At 40.5% G+C, this 20,316-nt stretch overlaps 1 protein-coding gene across 11 annotated transcripts in view; it reads left to right on the top strand.

Moving 5' to 3' along the window:
- Positions 1–311: 311 nt before the first annotated feature.
- Positions 312–20,316, top strand: part of LOC121600409 (small conductance calcium-activated potassium channel protein) — a 155,561-nt gene continuing 135,556 nt past the window's right edge. For 10 of the 11 annotated variants that reach the window (XR_006005821.1, XM_041928966.1, XM_041928967.1 and 7 more), the window contains exons 1-2: positions 312–406; positions 1,998–2,706. The gene's annotated coding sequence lies outside the window, so the exon portion shown is untranslated. Of the gene's footprint in view, positions 407–1,340; positions 1,896–1,997; positions 2,707–20,316 lie in introns of those variants that run through there. The other variant, XM_041928960.1, reaches the window with a different exon arrangement.

Genomic DNA, 20,316 nt, shown 5'->3' with positions numbered 1-20,316 from the left:
GCGAGTATGTATTACTGGAAGTTTCCTTAAATTCATGCAAAGAGTGATTGATTCCAGCATAACTTTCAATTAGTAACCGCCGCCGGTGAGCAGTCGTTACAGCTGAGAGAACCTTACCTTACTGAGTTACTAGCGATCAACAAGCGGCCGCGTAGGGTAATAATTGTCTGCCTTATGGTTTTCCAAACAAAAGTGAAACTTCGTCTACTCACCGTCGCCCAAAGAGAGCTGAGCGACTGAGCGCAGCACAGCTATGGCGACCGAGTGGCAAAGAGAGTCGCACCATCAGTTCACAGTAGGTCAGACCGACACTAGCATCCAATCTTTCTCGTCAGTCAGTTTATTTTCAGTATCCGTGCCGAGTTGACATACAGCCGCTGTGCGTCGCAGTTGCCAGTTGAAAAGGGTTGGTTTTTTTTTCTCAACTCGTGTCTGCCGCTAGCCTGCCATTCGTAGTGTATTCATATCTTCGAGTGTTCTTTGTGGTGCACCTCAATGTTTACCAATACACCCATATGTGCTCATTATTTGACCTTTTTCGTTGTCTTACATTCCTTCGCGGACCGTGTTTTTTTTTTCTTCTCGTTTTATCGCCCAACATCGCAACGATCACGCAAGCAATCCGTACTGTGAGTGAGCGAGTTAGTGAAAACGAGACCTGGGCAAACGATCCTTCCGGGACCGGTGTACATAATACGTGTTACTCTATGTATCTGTTTGTATCGATAGTGCCGTTGGATATAGGATCGACGAGTTTGTGGCTTCGTCTGCCCTACCGAGAATGCTACAGAATTGCGTGAGCGCAATTTTTGTGTATACTAAAGTTTGCGATTGTAGTGTGTGTGCATGTGTGTGTGTGTCTATGTGCAGTCAATTGACCTGCTCAGGTTCTGCTTCGGGCCGGCCTATTTACACCTTGCTTCGTCCTTTCCGGCCATAAAGGATACTGAATATCCGCACGAGAGTTTGCGAGCCCGTACATAATTTGTCACCCCTCCTGTTACCCAATGAACTCACCTGCTTGTGTCTGACATGAACCCACGCTTTGGCAGACGACGGCCGCGAGCAGGCGTGCAGAAATCATTGCTGGGCAGGATATTGGTCAATCTGAATATTTTAGCACGGGTACCGCCGGCTAAGTGAGACGTTTCTGTTCTGGGCACGTTGCTGCGGGTCTTTAACAGCAGCGGCAGAAGTGGAGCTTCATTTAGTGGAAGTAAAGCGGGGGGATATACCACAATGGGTGACTCAAATTGGTGCATCACGTGCAGTTATCAGGTGAACCGTAAACAGATTGTAGCCGTGGTTATAAATATTAGATTCAGCTGTTTCAGAACAACCATCGTCCCGGTGCTGTGGATATGGTAGTGAAAACAAAAAGCGACCTGAATGTTAGAACGACGCATGAAATCACATTCTAACAAAGCGAACGTTTCCCGTTTTGGTGCGAAAACCTTACTCACCAGTGAATGTAGAGGGAATAGTTTTCAAGCTCTGTTTTTCGAAAGGTCGTGTCCAGCATTCATGCACGTGCGCTGTATTACAGTCCTAGCCAATCCAGTGCCCAATTTGAAACGTGTGTAACGAACGGTCGCTCACCGTCGCCAGTCACCGTGGACAGCGCGATGTTTTCGTGGTCATTTTCAATTCCCGCTTTTCCGGGTCCGTTTCGAAAGCAATTTTCTTCTCCATACCGGGTCGATGTAAACCCGATTGCTCTACTACCGCGCTCTGCCTTAGCGCTGGCAGGCTCTCGTTTGTTCAGGTGGAAAATTAAATTTTTAATATAGCATTACAAAGTTAATAATTGAAAAACCTTCGTGGACGTGGATTTATTTTCGGGCGGCAGAGGCTTCAAATGACGCGAGACCCTTCTTGTTTGCCGGTTGCATGAGGTACATCACACCGCTAACGTTTCCTCTCAACCTCATTCTCGCGCTATCTGTCGCTCCCATTACTGTGTGTTCTTAACTTACCCGTGTCTATTTCCGTTTTAGCGTACTTTAACGTGCATCAACATCCAACAGAGCATCGCGTATCAGTGCCACACAGCGCAGTCTGGCGATTGAAAGGATGATGGGCTTTTGCATTCATTGTTTGTACAGCCGAGCGTAACACTGTCTGTGTGTTTTGTGTAAAGGATCTGAATAAAATCAGTGGCCTGCAGGCAGTGCGCAACATCAGCTTAGCGTGTCAATGTGTCAATGTGAACCAAATGATTTTTAGTGCCAGCAAAAGATAAAAGCATATTTTTTGTAACATAACGAAGAAAACACTTTATTTGTAGCGATATCGTCGAAGCTATTGCTGGTGGTACACACATTTTACGACAGTCGTCAACCCGAAATCGATTCTCTCCACGTTTGAGTTTCTTTTGTATGCACAATTTAATAGTTACATCAAAACTGAAGCAAGTGAATCGAGATAATACAAATCGAGTTAAGAAAAACAAATGAGCGGAAAGTGCAGTTTAATATAACGAAATAAATCACCCTATGCGTGCGTAGTGTAGTTATTTATCACAGTGATTAACACGTACCGCTAGTTGGTGTGCACACGTTCGTCAGTGTTAGTAGCGCCATTTGGCTAATCGCTAAATTTATCGATCGTCTGTCAATGTTTGCACTCGTCTGCACCACCCCTTTGGATACTTCGACTTTTTATCAATAGATGTTGAGCAAAGCTCGAGTTTTTATAATCTACACGGTGAGTTAGTTTGAATTATTGCATTTAATCTGTTGTACAACTTTGCTTATAGAGTACATTCTATATGTTTTATTTGTATGACTAAATTTACCGGCTAATTTACATTCAGGTAAATCTTACACAAATCATACACAGCATTCATTCATCACTACATGTTACTCAATGCCACCGTTTTTCTCGTGATCAATGTGAAATCCCGTGCAGCCCAGTTCTCATTAATAAGTGACAAGCGTGAAACGTCAACCACATACCGAGAAAGCGTTTCCCAAGGTAATCGTTACGTACGTTTGATTATGAAAAACCCTTCAGTTGTTTACCCATGTACCAGCCAGGCCATTCGAGCAAATCTCAAAAGGGAGACAAACGACGCCATCCAGCTGTTTTATTTCACTAATTGGATGATAGCGCGTATATAGTGCAAATGTGTAATTAATTCGAAAAATTATTCCATCTCTTCATTCCGGCGTTTCGTACGACTGCCCCCATTCGCATGCGAAGCACTAAACGTACACGTTTCTTATCGGAGCAACCGATAAGCTGGAAAGGTCCGGAAGCAGAAATCGCACACAAGAGAGTAACGAGTAAATGTAGATTCCATAAAGGACATTCCTTTCGTACCCAATACGCAAAACATTGATTTGCTTCTACCTTTGACCTTACTGTAGGATAAGTATGCTTCGCACTTCCCACTTCAGAGCTTGAGTAGTAAACAACTCCTTCTGTGTTCCCCAGCGGCTCATGAAATTTCACTCACCGTGTTTGGTTGCCAGTTCTTCCAAACGTGAAATAGATTCTCCTCTACCGTGGGGATCACTTTTGGTGAAGTGATGCGTGTTTGGAAAAGCTCCAATGGTAGGAAGTTCTACAAATGCGTTCGTATTGAAGCCTCCTCTATCGCATTGTTTACAAGGGCTTACCCACTAGAGGTTAGATTGAACTGGGCGGAGATGTGGCAGCATTATTATTTATGAAAGCTATTACGGTTGACTTGAACAAGGTGCAAGACAGTAAAGAGAAACCGAAAAAAACGAGGTTGTGGTAGAATTAATTATACACGTCACTGATTTATGCATAAGATGTAATATTTAATGTATAGAATAGCTACTTGGAGATGCTTGCATTTATACGCAATACATCCAGAATTTGATTACTAATGGGAACTCATTAGAATAAGCAATATCAGCTTGTATTTTGAATGCTGACCTTCGTTAATCGTAGTCTTTTTTCCTCTAAAATATTTGTATTGTACTCATACTACTTTTTATGTAGAGTATGTACGTTATTGATTGGTAGCATACCATTGTTTGCATTTTACAATATCATACTGTTTAACAATATCATAGACCGAACAATTTTTTACCTTGTCAAAATCTTCCACAAACTAAGCTGTATCCTGTGGAGCGAACTGTTTACTGCTGAATGTGGAATGGCATAGATTATTTGCTTACCTTTCCGAAGCAGGTCGAGGGATCGATAAAACTCCTTATGAAAATCAATAGGACATTCTCGTTGACGAGAATACAAAGAACGTGTCACAATCATTTTTACCAAACCTTTCTTCAATCGATTGTTAGTCCTGTCGTTTTGTGCGATCATTGGTTTGCTCAGTTTGAAGCCTGGCTCTGCAATGCTGAAGATATTTCTATTAATAAGTAACCCCAAAACTGTGCCCTATCCCTTGTCTGTTGACACACGGTTCTGCCAAGTAGGGAAACCAGTCTGCCTGTGAAAAGCTGTACAAAGAAATGGCAAGAACAGAAAATATCGTTTGACTCGTGCGAAAGTAGAACGTTTGGTAGAGCGTTAGAAGCGAGTCTACACGCGTTAGACCGCCAACATTGACTTTCCCTTTTCCTGGAACCGATGTCGGATTTTGCTTTTCGTTTAGACATTCTTATTTTATTCTCAAACTACCACTGTTGCTGCTGCTTCACTACTACACATCGCTCAGTCGCACAGAAGCGCAGTATTAACGTTAACCTTCTAGAACCTGGAAATGCCCCTTTGAACCCGAGTCCTTCACTCTGACCGTGCGGGCTATTTATAAAAGAACACCGAAATATTCCCAACCTGCCAGGCGCGCAGGTTTACTGAGAGGGCTGGTGTGTGTAGAATCAGCGCTACAAGGGAGGTAGTATCACTATCATAAGAAATTGGTAATTGGATGTTTGAAAAATAGACCTTCAAAATATCCACCCGTGGCACACATGGCCTTCTGCCATGGGTTTTTCGGGAGTCAACCTTGAACTTTGTGAACATTTCACTCGATTTGATGAGCGGTTGCCGGAAAATCGACACGATAGACGGTTCTGACGCGTCCCTCCCCCGGGAGTGCATGTTGCTTTTATTTTGCCTGACGCGTCGCCGATCAAGCGGGTGTAGAGAGACTGCAGACGGGACGCTCCCGGCATCGCTCAGCAACAACCGGTCAGAGAAATTAGTGAACTTCCTCCTTGGTTTGGGTGTTGGATTTCATTGCTTTCCTTGTTGCCGCTTTGCTGTTCTTTGCGCCGCTTGCTGCCAACACTTCGCGATGCTGTGCAGGAGAGTGAGAGAGAAAACGTTAGACTGCAGGGTGAAAGAGTGGGAGTGTAAAGCAAAACAACTTGAAACCCCCATCGCTGTCCAGATGGATGCAGGCTTGCTTTTTTGCCTACGTTACCATTTCGGTGAAAAGGTTCTAATTATGATGGTCGAAACAAGAGTAAAGCAATACGATGAGCAGATGAAAGTGAACGCAAACAGTGTGCCAAAGAGTTATGGCTTCGGAGTTTCAGTTTTTATTTCCCACCGATTAAGGTTTCAACCATATCGTTCGTTTGAAAGTTTATGAATATTGTATGCTGAGTGCTCACTCACACGCGATTCAATTCCACCCTTCGATGGTTTTCTTTAACTAAACCGTACTTTTTCGCTGCTGAGTTTCTGATGCGAAGCAAAAGAAAAAGAAGAAGAAACCCAAGAGGAAGAAAAGAAAAACTGGCTCAATCCATTAGTATGGGAAAAAAAATTCTATTTTTGGAGCGTTTAGATCCAAAATTATCATTTAGCCAATTTTGTTCGCTGTGCAAACCATCAATGTTCATTTATCACCTGTTGAACGCAGTCGATGAAGAATCTCATCAGCGTTACTCTTGTGCATTGTGTTTTGCTTTGATCATGCTGTCAATCTGTTGCTGGGGCGTATTACAAAACATAGGATAGCTGACGGAATTTGAAACTTGTGTCATAGCTGTCAAGTTTGAGAAGGATCACTAACCTCATTTCAATTTGCAAGATGCTGTCAACCGCTGAAAGCGTTGAAAAGTCATTCTGGAATTTTCATTAGCTATCGCATCATTTTACTTTCGATGTTTAGTTTTCTTTTTTTACATGATGTTTTCAAAATTTCGCTTTAGAAAATGTGTGATTGATTCTGATGTGTGTGTTGCTGATTTAAAAGTACTTTTTATAATAAGTTAGCATTGCGTGAAGCTTGTCCATTTATTTCCCCCCTCACTAAATGGTCGTAATATATCAATTCAACAAGTTAATCCAAACCTTCCTATCAATTTAATTAATGCTGCTGGCGGATGTGTTGCTCCGTCGCAGCGCCCAACGCCGGTGCTTTACACCGAGTCGGGTATATTTTTCCTTCGTCGACCGGAGAGTGCCTCCGACTATTAAGAAACGAGCGATTCTGAGGTTTGTGTTCGAATGCGCTTACTTTATTTAGGTTTTCATCTCTTATATGCTATTTAGTTGCTGACCGCATATAGGTCAGCTAACTGTAACTATGACTATTTTGATAACAAGTTTTATTTATATTTAATGCGACATATACCTATGGTTTATGAATTGCGTAAGTCACTTCCTCGTTTGAACCGTGAGAACGGTTGACTACCTGTTTATGTTTGTTGCGTTTCTGAAGCGCGCGCTATTGCTTGAGGCGTGTTTTGCTTGAACTTTGTTTTAACTTGAGATGTTTTAACTTGAAGTGTTTTACTTCGCTACATCCGCATAAATGCTTTTACTTCATAATGAGGTCGTACGCAACATCCCGGCCCCCGTAACTTCTCGTGAGAGGTTACGCTTCTGTTGGTGCCTTAAACGGCGGAGGACGTTGACGTCTTCTATTACATCTTTTAATCGTAAAAATTGCAAATATAGTTAATGGTATGAGCGCGAGCGTTGTTATTATTAACATGTAGTAAATGACGTTTTTAGAAACGGCGGTTTTAAACGGTAGTTCCTTCATTGGCTTAAAATATGTTTTGAATATTTCGTTTTTCTTCACCACTACCGGACGTATTTCCATCGATCTGGTTTCTAATTTACATGCCGGTGAAAGCGTGATAATGCCCGTGTTGTAGGCGGGATTCGTAAGTGTGCCGTTACAATTCAAAAAAATCTCCTGTGGTTGCGCGGAGTAATACAGTATTTGGTTTGGGTGGTTCAACATATAGAATTTAGTAAGAGGTAATTTTATATGCGATATCGAGCAAATTGTTGGAATTGATATGTGCAGGAGTGCGGCAACTATACAATCTGTTTCTTTTCTGATTATGGTTTTAGATGAAAGATAGTGAGTTGTATTAATAGGCTTCATCTCATGTGGATATACATAGCTTTGGTCATTATTTACTGCTACACGTGTTTCTTCTATGTTTAGTATTGTACCGTTTGTAAAGTCTGGAATCGGAATTATATCAAAAATCTCAAATTTATCCTTGCTTATGACTATATGTTCTATATGAAGTATTACTTCTCCTGCTATTAATTCCTTCTTCCTTAATATAGGAGCCTCAATCGTTACGTCATTGTTTGACCTTAATCTGATGTCCAAAATGGTTTCTAGCTCGTTGAAATGACTCAAGGGATCTACCCTTAAAGTTTGATACTTATTTATTATTTGTTGAACTAGTGTATTCCCTAGCATAATTGTTTCTTGAATGTGTTTGTTAAAAATGTTTCGTTTACTTTCGTTCCAGTCTTTCCGGAGCTTGGCTGCTCCTTCGTCTATCATTGCTACCTTAGCACTTATTTGCTCCATTATCTTTTTATGATTATTATTCGCATCATCTAACTTATCTGAAATCTTGGATATTTTTAAATCTTCTGTTGATTTGAGCAGCGAGAGTTGCTCATCTATCTCATTTCCTCCGAAAATAAAATCCTTCAAGACTCCGAATACTCCGCCACTGCGTTTAACTCTGAATTTTGTTGCCTCTTTGACGAGATTGATAGCATAATTGCATTCGTCGATAAGGCTTTCCCTAAGCTTCTGAACCTTAGTATCAGTCTCGTTGATTGGATTCAACGCTTCGTTTAAATCGTACTTTATCTGTGTTAATATGTTGGTGTCGTTTTTTGGGAATATTTTTGTATGGAACGTAGTTTCCCAAGCTCCTCTTTCAATAAGGAGCGTCCCTAAGTGATCAAAGAAAAGTCCAGGTTCCGTAATCGGTGTTATTGTTAGACCAAATGCGGAACTGACGAACATCATTACTACTGTTGTCCACCTATTCATCTTGACGATCGTGTTATTCTTCGCCGTTCGGTAGGTTTACTATCCTTATTTTTTGATGATTCTTTATCCTTGCGTCTAGACTCTTTATCTTGCAATGAATTTGTGTTTTCGAGATTTTCGCCTCTTCTAACGTCTAAGACAGCTAGTTTCACAACAGGTTTTCGGAGTTCTGTGGAACCTACCTGTAATGAAACTGATCTCACCTGTCCGTCTTTCCCGGGGTATATCTTTGTTACTCTCCCTTTCAACCACTTCCCAGTTTTGTTTTCGTCAGGGAAGGTTACTATATCTCCTACTTCTAGCGGTTTCGCAGGGTCGTGCCACTTTCCCCGTTTTGCAATTGTTGGTAGATATTCAGATATCCAGCGATTCCAATAATTGCGAGCAACCCCTTGGGCGATCTTCCAGTTGATTCTGGTCACTTCCGTTTCCAACGTGCTTGGTTCGGCTTCGCCGGAACAGCCTATCAAAAAGTGGAAAGGGGTAAGTGCTTCATCATCACTGTTCTCTATTGGTATGTGGGTCAGTGGTCTATTGTTTATGATGAATTCAATTTCCGTGAAGATTGCTCTCAATGTAGCCTCCGGAAAATTTTTGTTAGTGGGGAGCAGACTCTTTACTTCCCTTACGAGTCGTTCCCAAGAACCTCCAAAGTGTGGCCCTCCCGGTGGGTTAAAGTGCCACCTAGTACCCTCAATTGCACAACGTTCTATTAGTTTTTTCAGCTGATTATGAGCTCCAACAAAATTGGTCCCATTATCGCTATAGATATCAGTTATCTTTCCCCTTCTGTGCTGCATTGCTCTAAGACACATTATGAACGTATTTGCGCTTAGATCGTTTGCAATATCCAGATGAGTTGCTCGTGTCGTTAAACAAGTAAACAACACCCCCCATCTTTTTTCAACTCTTCTTCCTATAGTTACGTTTAACGGGCCGAAGTAGTCGACTCCCGTGTGTGTGAACGGTTTTTGGAACGCTGCTGTTCTACACGCAGGTAGTGATGCCATCATCGGGTAACTTGGTTTTGCCCTCTCATTCTTGCATGTTTGGCAATTTTTTATCATGTGTTTAACGACGGCGCGTATGTCTATTATCCAATACTTTTGTCGAATAGCTGCAATAGTCGTTTCCATTTTTTTGTGCATATAGCGTAAGTGGTAGTGTCTTGCTACAAGTTCGGTTACATGATGCCTTTTTGGTAGAATTATTGGGCATTTTGTATCAAGGTGTAAGTAGTTTATGTTATTTAGGCGGCTTTTAGCTCTCAACAAGCCGTCTTCCACATAAGGGTTTAATGTTTTTATAGAGCTATTCTGGGGAATGGGTCTTCCCAGGCTTAAATTAGTCATTTCCTCTGGAAAGGATTCCCATTGACATTTCTGCAGAAGAACATGTTCTGCTCGGTCTAGAATTGTTTTATCTATTGTTGAGGAATGCTTTTGATGCTTTACTACCTTTTCTAGTTTCTCTATGAACTTTAAGCCTAGTGCGACTGCTCTTTTGATGCGTATCCAACTAGAGCACCAGTCGATTGAAAGCGTTTTCCAATCCTTGAATTGCACCGTTTTTTCTCTAATCATGTGCACCGGTCGGATCTCTATGTTTGTAGCAAATTGTTCCGATTTGAGGGTTGCTAATGTTTTTTGTTTCAAGAAATCTGGACCCTCTAGCCATATCGAGTGCCCTTGTTTAGGTTTCGTAGCTTCGTCTGCTGGATTGTCTTTTGAAGCTATCCAGTGCCACTGAATTCTTGATGTTCGATGGATAATTTCCCCTATTCGACATGCCACAAATTGTTTGTAATTGCGAGCTTCTGAATTGATCCATCCTAGTACTGTCTTTGAATCTGTCCAATAGAATTCCTCATCTATATTCAGTCTCAATTCCTTTTTAATGGTATCGGCAAGTCTTACACCAAGTATTGCCCCTTGAAGTTCTAACTTTGGTATAGTAAGTGGTTTTGTGGGAGCTACTCTTGACTTAGCTGCCAAAATATTGACATTTACTGTGTTACCCTGTATTGTTTTTAGATATACAACGGCTGCGAAAGCCCTTTCTGAGGCGTCTACAAATGTATGCAGCTCTCTGCGACAGTCTCCCTTAATGTTTGAATAGGATCTGACGATCTTAATATCTTCAACAGTTTTTATAGCGTCGAGCCATTCCTGCCATTTTCTTTGGAGGTTAATTGGCAATACATCATCCCAGTCAACTTTCTCCTTCCATAGTTCTTGCATGAGGACCTTTGATTCCGTAGTGAGATTGATGACCAAGCCCAATGGGTCGTAGATTCTCATTATATTTGAAAGTATATTCCTTTTGGTCAATTTTTTATCCTCTAGTGGTGGAATTTTCAGTTTATATCTGAAAGTATCGTTTCTCGTGTCCCAGTGCATGCCAAGAATTTTCTCGTAAGTATCATCCTTGTTTTCGATAAAATGCATCTCTTTATTCGCTCTCCTGTTCTCAGGAAGAGAGCTTATCAATTCATGAGAATTTGACACAAAGTTTCGTATAAAAAAATTAGCCTTATTATGAATTGTCATGATTTCGTTTACTGTTTTGGCAGCATCTTCAATACTGGCGAAACTATCCAGATAATCATCTACGTAATGATTATCGGTAATTGCCTTCACCGCCTTTGGGTTTTGTTGTTCGAATTTTAGAGCGTTTTGATTCTTTACAAATTGTGCGCATGCTGGGGAGCATGTCGCTCCAAATGTCATTACCTGCATAACATAGACCTGAGGGTCTTTGTTAGGAGATTCTCTGTACAAAAAACGTTGGGCACACTGATCTTCTTGCTTAACCTTTACCTGGTGGAACATTTCCTTTATATCACCAGAGCAAGCAATTTCGTGTTCGCGGAATCTGATGAGTACACCAAATAAAGATGTGGTAGCATCAGGACCGGATAGGAGGAATGAGTTCAGTGACCTTCCTTCATTTTTTGCGGCTGCATCAAATACTAGACGAGGCTTAGGTGGAAACTTGTTCTTGTTTACTATAGCAAAGTGAGGAATATAGTTTATCTTCCGGTTATGTTCGAGCAGCTCCCCAGGGGTAGCCTTTCGAGCATATCCTTTGCTTAGGTATTCCGCAATAGTTCGGTGATACCATTCTTTTAATTCAACATCCTTTTCTAATTTTCTTTCTTGTGATTTTAATCTTGTCAGGGCTTGGGGATAGCTATTTGGTAACTGTGGTTTGTCTTCTTTCCAAAGTAATCCTATCTCGTATCGGTTTTCCTTATATGCCAAGGTATCCTTCATAATTTCCAGTGCCTGCTGTTCTAATTTTGGCATTGGCGCTTCGTTCGATTTAACTCCAAACTCTTCAGTTGAGAAAAATTTCTGCATGAGTGACGACATTAATTTTTCATCTTCTTCTTTTTGATCTTTGATTGTAAATAGAGGACTACACTTGTTTATATCATTTTGCCAATAATGTTTTCCTCCTCCGAATATTGTCCATCCCAAACGAGTCTCTTGAGCTACTGGCTGGTTAGGTTTTCCGGAGCGATATCCAATGCTTTGAGTATAATAAGCATGTGGGAGACCTAATAAAACTGTGGGAATGGCATCATAGTAACTTTCTAAATCGATATTTTTGAAGTGTTTGTACATCTTGCTTAATTTCTTAGCATCTACCGTTTGTCTGGGAAGGTCGAGTTCCTTCACCGAGCGTAGATTCTTGATGCTGAGCATTTTATTATTTGGCCCACGTACCCTCAAAGAAACAATTTGACTATGTGGTTCGTCTTGTATGTTTCCATTCGTCCACGATAATTTAAGAGGCATATTGGGCCCTGTTAGTTGCAGCTGTTTTCTTACATCATCAACAATAAGACTTGTTGCTGACGCTGGATCCAACAAGGCAAATGTTTTTATTTCCGCACATTCGTGATATAATGTGATCGGTATGATTTGATAGTAAAGCTTTCTGTCCTCTTTGTGGAAGTTTAATCTTTGTGGAGGAATGTATGATGGGGATTGTTCCTCTTTCCTATGGAGCAACGTATGGTGTTTTTGTGAGCAACGTTCCACTCTGCATTGAGCAGGAAGGCGGCAGCTAACTGCCTTATGGTTTTTGTATTTGCAGCAATTAGTACAAATGCCCCTTTGGGTTAACAGTTTCCATCTCTGCCATACTGGCTTATCTATGAGCTCTTGGCATTGAGTTGTTTCATGAGCCCTTCCACATACCAGACAATGATTGTCTTTAGAATACATCTTGGGCTGTAAGTGAGCATTTAATCGGTGCCCTCGAAATTTCTGACCATTTTCATTTGCTACCAACACTGCCGCTAGGTCTTCGGTTGGTTTTATCCATAATGCAAGATCACTTAATGTGTGAATCTCTTGATCATTTAATGTTTTTGCAATCCATTTATTTCTAAGATCTGTTGATAGCCGTGCTATGAGGTCGCTTAAGAGCCTCTGATCATTTAAATATTGTGTTCTCCCCAGTAGATTCATATTATCTACCATATTATTCAACGCGTTAGAAAACTCTATTATTGATGTTGGATTTTCTATTGATATGTGTCTGCAAGCTGTGAGATCGTTAAGCAAAGACTTGTAGACGCTTTCGGGGTTACCATAAAGTTTTTCTAATCGGTCGATAATTTTCTCGAGATTATCAGGACTTAACATGAGACCACTGACTGATTTTAATGCATTCCCTTTTAAGTATCGCTGTAGTCTATTCAGATTCTCCAGCTTTGAAAAATTTCCTTTCTTAGTTGTTTCATCAAAGGCCGTTTTAAATCGAGGCCATAGTTTATAACTACCATCAAATTCAGGAAGTTCCATAAGCGTACTTTTGCCAGCAGAAGAACTAGCAGTTAGTGCGCTTACAAGTCTGTTAATATTTTCGGTAAGCGAAATATTTTCCTCGCTTGTTTCGGGTTTCGGAGCATTATCGCTTAGCAATTGTTTTGTTTCCTGCTTTTTTGGTTCTATTATGATTTGATCTTCAAGAGTCTTCTGCAATCTTTCTATTTCTTCTTCTTGCTGCTTCTGTGATTCTTTGTTTCGTTTTTCATTATCTATCTTTTCCTGCAATAATTTCTCTGTTTGAATTAATGCTTCACGCATTTCTTTCCCATCGTTAGCGGCTTCGTTTAATTCCTCTTGTAACCGCTCCAAATCCTTTTTATTGTTACTACTTTGTTCTAATTCTTTCTCTCTTTTTTCCTTTAATAATTCGCAAAGTCTTTGTGATTCTTCTAGAGCCTTCTTTATCTCCTTCCTTTCTTCTTCAGATTTCTTACATTTTGAACATACGAAATTCTTTGGGGTACTCTTTACCCCCAAACAACTCAGGTGAAACCACCTGTCGCATTCCGTGCAACTGACCTGTTTCCCCCACTCATCTTTGTTAGTACAAAGTTTACAATGACCGTTTGGATTAGTAATGAATTCCATTGTTACTCACTCAGCGTTTGAGATGCTTGTGTTTGCCGTATCACGGATGTCCGCTTGCTGATGATGCTAGTCGATCTGGTGGGTTCTTCTCTGGTCCGACTACTGCTGTATAGTCGTCTCTAGTAGGTTGGATGCTTTCTTCAGTCACGTTATTGCCGGCCCCGCTCTGCTACTTGGAACGTCTGCGATCGCTGTCTGCTGCCTGAAGTCGCTGGTGCACTGACCGTTATCCGCACGCTGTTTGTTTTGTTTGCCGGCCCTGGCGATGAGTCGCTGCTTGCTGCTTGCTGCTTGGAGACGCCGGTGGACTTGCCGCTAGTCGCTCGCTGTTCGTTTTGTTTGTTGGACCTGACGATGAGTCACTGCTTGCTGTCCGTTCCAAACCGAGTAAGCCTACTCGTTGTTGTTTAATTCGATGTTTTTAATCAGCTATTTCCATTGAAACTTAAGCTGATTGTTGTTACTCGTTGTTTTTATTTCGTTGTCGCCGACCTTGCTGTGTAACCACCGAATGGTCACTACGTTGGCGTAGCCTTTTGCTGATTTGGCTTTTTGACGTTTTGCCGTTAGTTTGTTTATATCGTTGTCGGTACCCTCCGTGCTCTAGGGTTCGCTAACGGTTCTCGGGTTTTGTTTATGATGTCACCTTATTCTTATGGTGTTTCGGCGGTCGTGCTTAGTTACGCACTTATTTGCCGTTCTTTTCCACTCCTGGTGTTGATTTTAATGCTTTGTGCACTTTCATTCGCGGTGTTTCGGCGGTCGTGCTGGTCTACGCACCTTGTAGCCGATCTATTTCTTTCACGGTTGTGATCCTTACTATTTCACTCACTTTAACTCGCGGTGTTTTGGCGGTCGTGCTGGTTTACGCACCTTGTTGCCTATCTATTTCACTCACGGTTGTGATCCTTACTATTTCACTCACTTTAACTCGCGGTGTTTTGGCGGTCGTGCTGGTTTACGCACCTTGTTGCCTATCTATTTCACTCACGGTTGTGATCTTCACTATTTTACGCACTTTCACTCGCGGTTTTTTGGCGGTCGTGCTGTTTTACGCACTTAGTTGCCGTTCTATTTCACTCACGGTGCTTCGGCGCTTATGCTGGACTGAATCACGTGCTATTCACTACGAGGAGGTCGTTAGTTCCTCTCTGGAGCCACCATTAATGCTGCTGGCGGATGTGTTGCTCCGTCGCAGCGCCCAACGCCGGTGCTTTACACCGAGTCGGGTATATTTTTCCTTCGTCGACCGGAGAGTGCCTCCGACTATTAAGAAACGAGCGATTCTGAGGTTTGTGTTCGAATGCGCTTACTTTATTTAGGTTTTCATCTCTTATATGCTATTTAGTTGCTGACCGCATATAGGTCAGCTAACTGTAACTATGACTATTTTGATAACAAGTTTTATTTATATTTAATGCGACATGTACCTATGGTTTATGAATTGCGTAAGTCACTTCCTCGTTTGAACCGTGAGAACGGTTGACTACCTGTTTATGTTTGTTGCGTTTCTGAAGCGCGCGCTATTGCTTGAGGCGTGTTTTGCTTGAACTTTGTTTTAACTTGAGATGTTTTAACTTGAAGTGTTTTACTTCGCTACATCCGCATAAATGCTTTTACTTCATAATGAGGTCGTACGCAACATTAATGCTTATAGAATTATTGTCACCTCGAGAAACTCTGGACACGCCCCGGACCGTAACGACGCGTTGTTAACAGCTCATTAAACATGAAACATACTATAGCATCTGGGTTGAAACCCAGCGCAAAATTCAATTTCTCACAGTGAAGCGTTTTTGAGAAAACTTGGAGATTTATTTCTTGATCCCCCGCGGTATTTCTGTTTACTCTAATGCTGGCCGGATAGCACGAAAATCAGATTATTTTGCATGAGCATGAGCCCCAAAATGGGTCCTCATCCAAAACCATACATTGAACCTTCGGTTGGGTCGTTGCTGCGATTACCTCCTCTACTACCGGTTTCTTGTTTATTGATTTTCCATGAAGGCGTAAAAGTGGTCGATGATACCATTTTTCATGATTACCCTAACACACATTTTGGAGGGATATTAGTATCACTGAGGATATTAGTATCACAAATATTTTCCCGTTTGTGATAATAGCTGAGAAATGAATTAAAGTATTAACGGAATTTAATACATGGAAATTTTAGATAAGCAACTATAGCATATTTTTCTTTACGTGTTGCGTACATGTTATATACAAATATAAAATGATGTGCAATAGAACATCGATTATCCGTGGGCAGATTAAGCGGCAGCTAGCTTAACCGTGCGCATGAATTTGACAGCTTTCCAATCGTAACCAAGGTGGATTAAAAATATCAGATGGTGGATAAGGGTCTTTGGGGGTCGCCATAGTCGAGGGACTTTACGTCATTTTAAAACCGTTAACCATTAGTTTCCGCACACAAAGCTTAGTAAATAGAACAGATTTCTTTGTTATTATGTGCATTTTTGTGTGTCTATTGATTTTATCGAAAAAATGAGATATATTAACAAATTTGATTTGATGACTTGTTTATGCACGAAATATAAAATCATGTGAGTAAGAGTTTTAATCTCACGTGGATTGTCCATGCAGCTCGTAGATAATGAGGAATTAATGTTAAAATTGAAAAAAAATACGATTTCTTAGTTTTTATCATCAAAAATGTCGAAAACACAATGAATTGTAGAATACATGGAATAACACAAAATAACAAACTTTAATCGATGTTTTAATGTTAGATAAGAACTCCAAAAGTCCAAAATATATTTTAAGTAATATTTAATCGAAAAAATGGGGTATATAAATTAAATGAACAAATTTAATAAATGTAAACAAAGTTTGAATCCTGGGGACCTTACGTCAAGTGATGAATTGTCAAAATGCACTAGAGCCCACCACCTGATATTTTTAAATCCACCTTGATCGTAACGAACATTTGAGGCAATAGTAAGGATCTACATGGGTATAATAGACAGATGGGTTTATCCCGAATGATTTGACAACTACACTGTAGAAAAGCTACAGATATGGTTTGCCACATGGATGTTGTTGAGAAATACTACAACTGTTCTATAACTGTCATACATTGATCTCAATGCTAAAAGAAGGTAAACGTTTGATTTCATTCACCGCTAGCAGATGGTGTGTTGTTGTATTAGTAAAACGGTGCAGTGTAAAAGCGTCCCTCGACCTGTCAAAACTTGTTATTAACATCGCTTGCCGGGAAGAGCTATAAGCCCACCTTTATATTATACCCTCTTTAATCAAGATGGTACAAAAAGAAGTTGTGTAGATATCTGGCATTTAGTGATATTATGAAATATCATTGTTGTGCAACAATAATTGAAACACCTATAGTTAATAGATTGAACATTATTATGCTAATGATAGATTATTATAAATTAAATTGTTAATATAAACAGTATGTTTATCATTTTTGCATAAAATTGACATTTATTGAATTATTGTCTGTGGAAATCGATTACCCAGTAACTGTCCAGTCTAAATCATCCCGGACAATCGACGCTCTTCTTTACTCTTAGAAATTTTAATATGAATTTTTTTAAAGAATCAATCAAATTGAAACCAAATCAGAGGCAGCCTACAATCAGATAATATTTCACTTGCATAATTTTATTGAAGCTAATCTATACTCAAAGGAAGCCCACTTTCGAACAGTAAACTGATACCCACCAGCGTATAGCTTACATCCTAAGAAATTTCTGAAAAAATTCTGAGAAAATTCAAAACTGGCGCTCAAAACCCTCGTAGGAAATTTCCCTTGACCTTCGTGAATCAGAAACTTCTAACCTAAGAAAATCAGTGATTGGAAAGATGGGAGGAAAACATTATTTTTAGGCGTTTTGATAAAGCTAAAACTCCTCCTCGATTGTTGTCATATTTACCAGCATTCAAGTGGAAGTTAATCGTGTCTTAGGGATTTGTTTACTGTAACGAAAACTTTAACATTGAGTTGTTCAAGCCGAACCATAGCAGGAGACACGAACATGAACCACTCACGGTCTTTGCAAACAATATTTTTACATCAACTGCAACTCTAGTCGATTATTATAAACCATTATTGATTGTCTTATAAGTGCAGAAAATGTAAAACAATAATTTCGTTCTTTTTAGTGATTGAAATAATTATACGATTTTTATCACCAAACTTCTCCAAAACGCTCTGAACAGTTTGCAGCATTTTAATGGTTGAAATTCTTTACAATCAAATCATTCCCAGATGTCGGTTAAACATAAAGATTTAGCAACTTGCTACTGTTGCGGCTATCTATCCATCATGGTACACGGGTTCAACATTGCCTATCGTGAAACTGATTACGCGTTAACTGATGTACATTCGTTTCTCATTTGCAGAGTCTCCGGATACATTTTCCACGAGATAAAAATTAATGTTACTTCCGATTTTGCTCGTTCGCTATTAATGGCAACAACCCCAGAGACAGCGAAGCAATAAAAAATCATTAACCCAGTCGTTCAGCGCCAACGCGACACATCTTTGCCGAGCTACACGCTACAGCATCAACTACACAATTTTTGGCACACTTCAACATGATTACGGGGAATCACGAGCACCGTCTTGTCACTCGGACCTTCTCGGCGAAACCGCAAAACAGTGGCTTTTGATATATTTTTTGCTACACTCTAATCTTTTGCAGATATTGGTGAGAAGGGGGTCCCTAGCGTTTGAAGGGCTTAACGATTGTTTCCCTTGTGGTGTGGGAGCCAGAACCATCGCTCTGAAACCTGCACATTTTCCTGCACCGTTTCCAACCTTGACCCTGGCTTGAAGTGTGGCTTATGGTTGTAAATTTTTATGACTTGCTTTTGAAGAATTAACTTTGACCGTGCTCGAGAACAAATGTACTCCCCAAGAGAGGCATGCGAGGATTGTGTGCCGCTTATGTTATCGTGCTTTTTGTTAAAAAAAAAACAGATACATTTCGTGAAAACATTTACACACTACAAGAGTAAAGTGTTCGTCTCGAGCAATAATTTTCTCCTTTAAAGTTACTCCAAGGAATTCAACACGAAATGGCCATGAAGGGAAAGCGGAGCTTTTCGCTGGAAACCAGTAATCATGGATTACAGCGTAAAGGGCTGGCTTGGGTAACGTTTGTAAATTTAACGCCCAGACCCCAATTTTCTTCCTAACTGCCGCAGAGAGTCAAAACCCCAACACCCACCGTTGCAGGTTCATGTCTTGCTACTAAGCTTCGTTCTTATTCATCCTTCACTCAAATCGTGGTAAGCACTTGCCTGGATTCATTTTTCCTTCACAGCCCACAATTCGGATCTTCCTTGTGTCTGGATGAACAGCAGGTTGCGATTCTTCCGCATAAAATATTTACACATTCAAACCGGCAGAAGCACTTTTATATTGTAATGCTTTTTCTCTTCTTCAGCGTTTTGTTTATGCTCGGTTTGTGTTTTCCATGATATACACCCACATACATCAAAATACACCGCGGGTCACTCTTTACAGCGCGAGACAGTGTCACTTTCTCGTTTTCCACGTCGTCCTGGTTCCGGTACTTGCATCAGCTGCGTATGGTGATGTTGGTGGCTTGTGCCTCGAGTACCATTACAGCAAACTGTTTCCTTTTTCGATTGAAGTACCTCGTTGCATGTTTGATTTTCATTAACAGAACGCAGACAGTCATACATTCTAACGGGTAAAAAACACCAAAACAACTCATCCGATGATGGTTTACACCCAATTGCTGTGCAAACAGGGTAAGAAAAAGCTTGAAGCATGTTGTCCATACTGTATGGCTTGTTTTTGCTTACATCGCTCAAACCCTGATTGATATAGCAGCAACATCAGCGTGAGGAAAAACACTGTTGTTTTAGACTCTAATTGAATGTTGATGATTGCTAATGCTTGCGCAGCTTGAGAAAAGAAACACAATTAATACATTTTACATTTGAGCAGGGTAAATATTTTACGCCAAATTACTTTGTGTACTCTCCCGTTTTAATGGCACTGCATTGTCTGCGTAATAATTATACCCGGTGATAATGATATGAATAACTGATAAAATATTTATTTGTAAAATCGACATCTTTACGGCATCAAATCGAAAAAAGGGTACGATAAGAACGATTATTTGTTAAACATAACAGCACTTTCTTCACAATGATTAAAAAAAAGATACATGGGGTTTCCTCTGCTAAACACTACGTTTCTGAGGCACCGTAGGTTAAGAAAAGGAACAAATTCATTATCATCAAATTAATATGTAAAACGATGTTGTTGAAGGTAAAGCCGAGCGAACCCGCGCACAATGCCGCACTTTTCCCTGTTCTACATTCATCAACAAGTTCGGTACTCCAAACATTCCACCAAAGCGATGGTGAAGATCCTTTTAAACGGTTTCTTGATGAAAGCATACCACCGTATAGCGGAACATCATATCGATCGATGTCAACGACGGGTGAGTCTCGGACAGCAACCGCACCTCGCACTATGTAAGATGAATAATTTACATGAAATCATCATCTTTACGTTCTAGAAGCCTACCAGGAACTTCCATTTCTTGGAATATGAAAATCGATAATTGACAGCTCCAACGATATCCTCAATTCTCCATCTTCCGACCCAATTTGAAAAAAAATGCACTTTTTCACAGCCTGAAC

This window comes from Anopheles merus, chromosome 3L (assembly GCF_017562075.2).
Source record: "Anopheles merus strain MAF chromosome 3L, AmerM5.1, whole genome shotgun sequence".
Classification (NCBI taxonomy): Eukaryota; Metazoa; Arthropoda; class Insecta; order Diptera; family Culicidae; genus Anopheles; species Anopheles merus.
The sequence above is the reverse complement of the archived record's forward strand: the minus strand, read 5'-3'. Positions and strand labels throughout refer to the sequence as shown.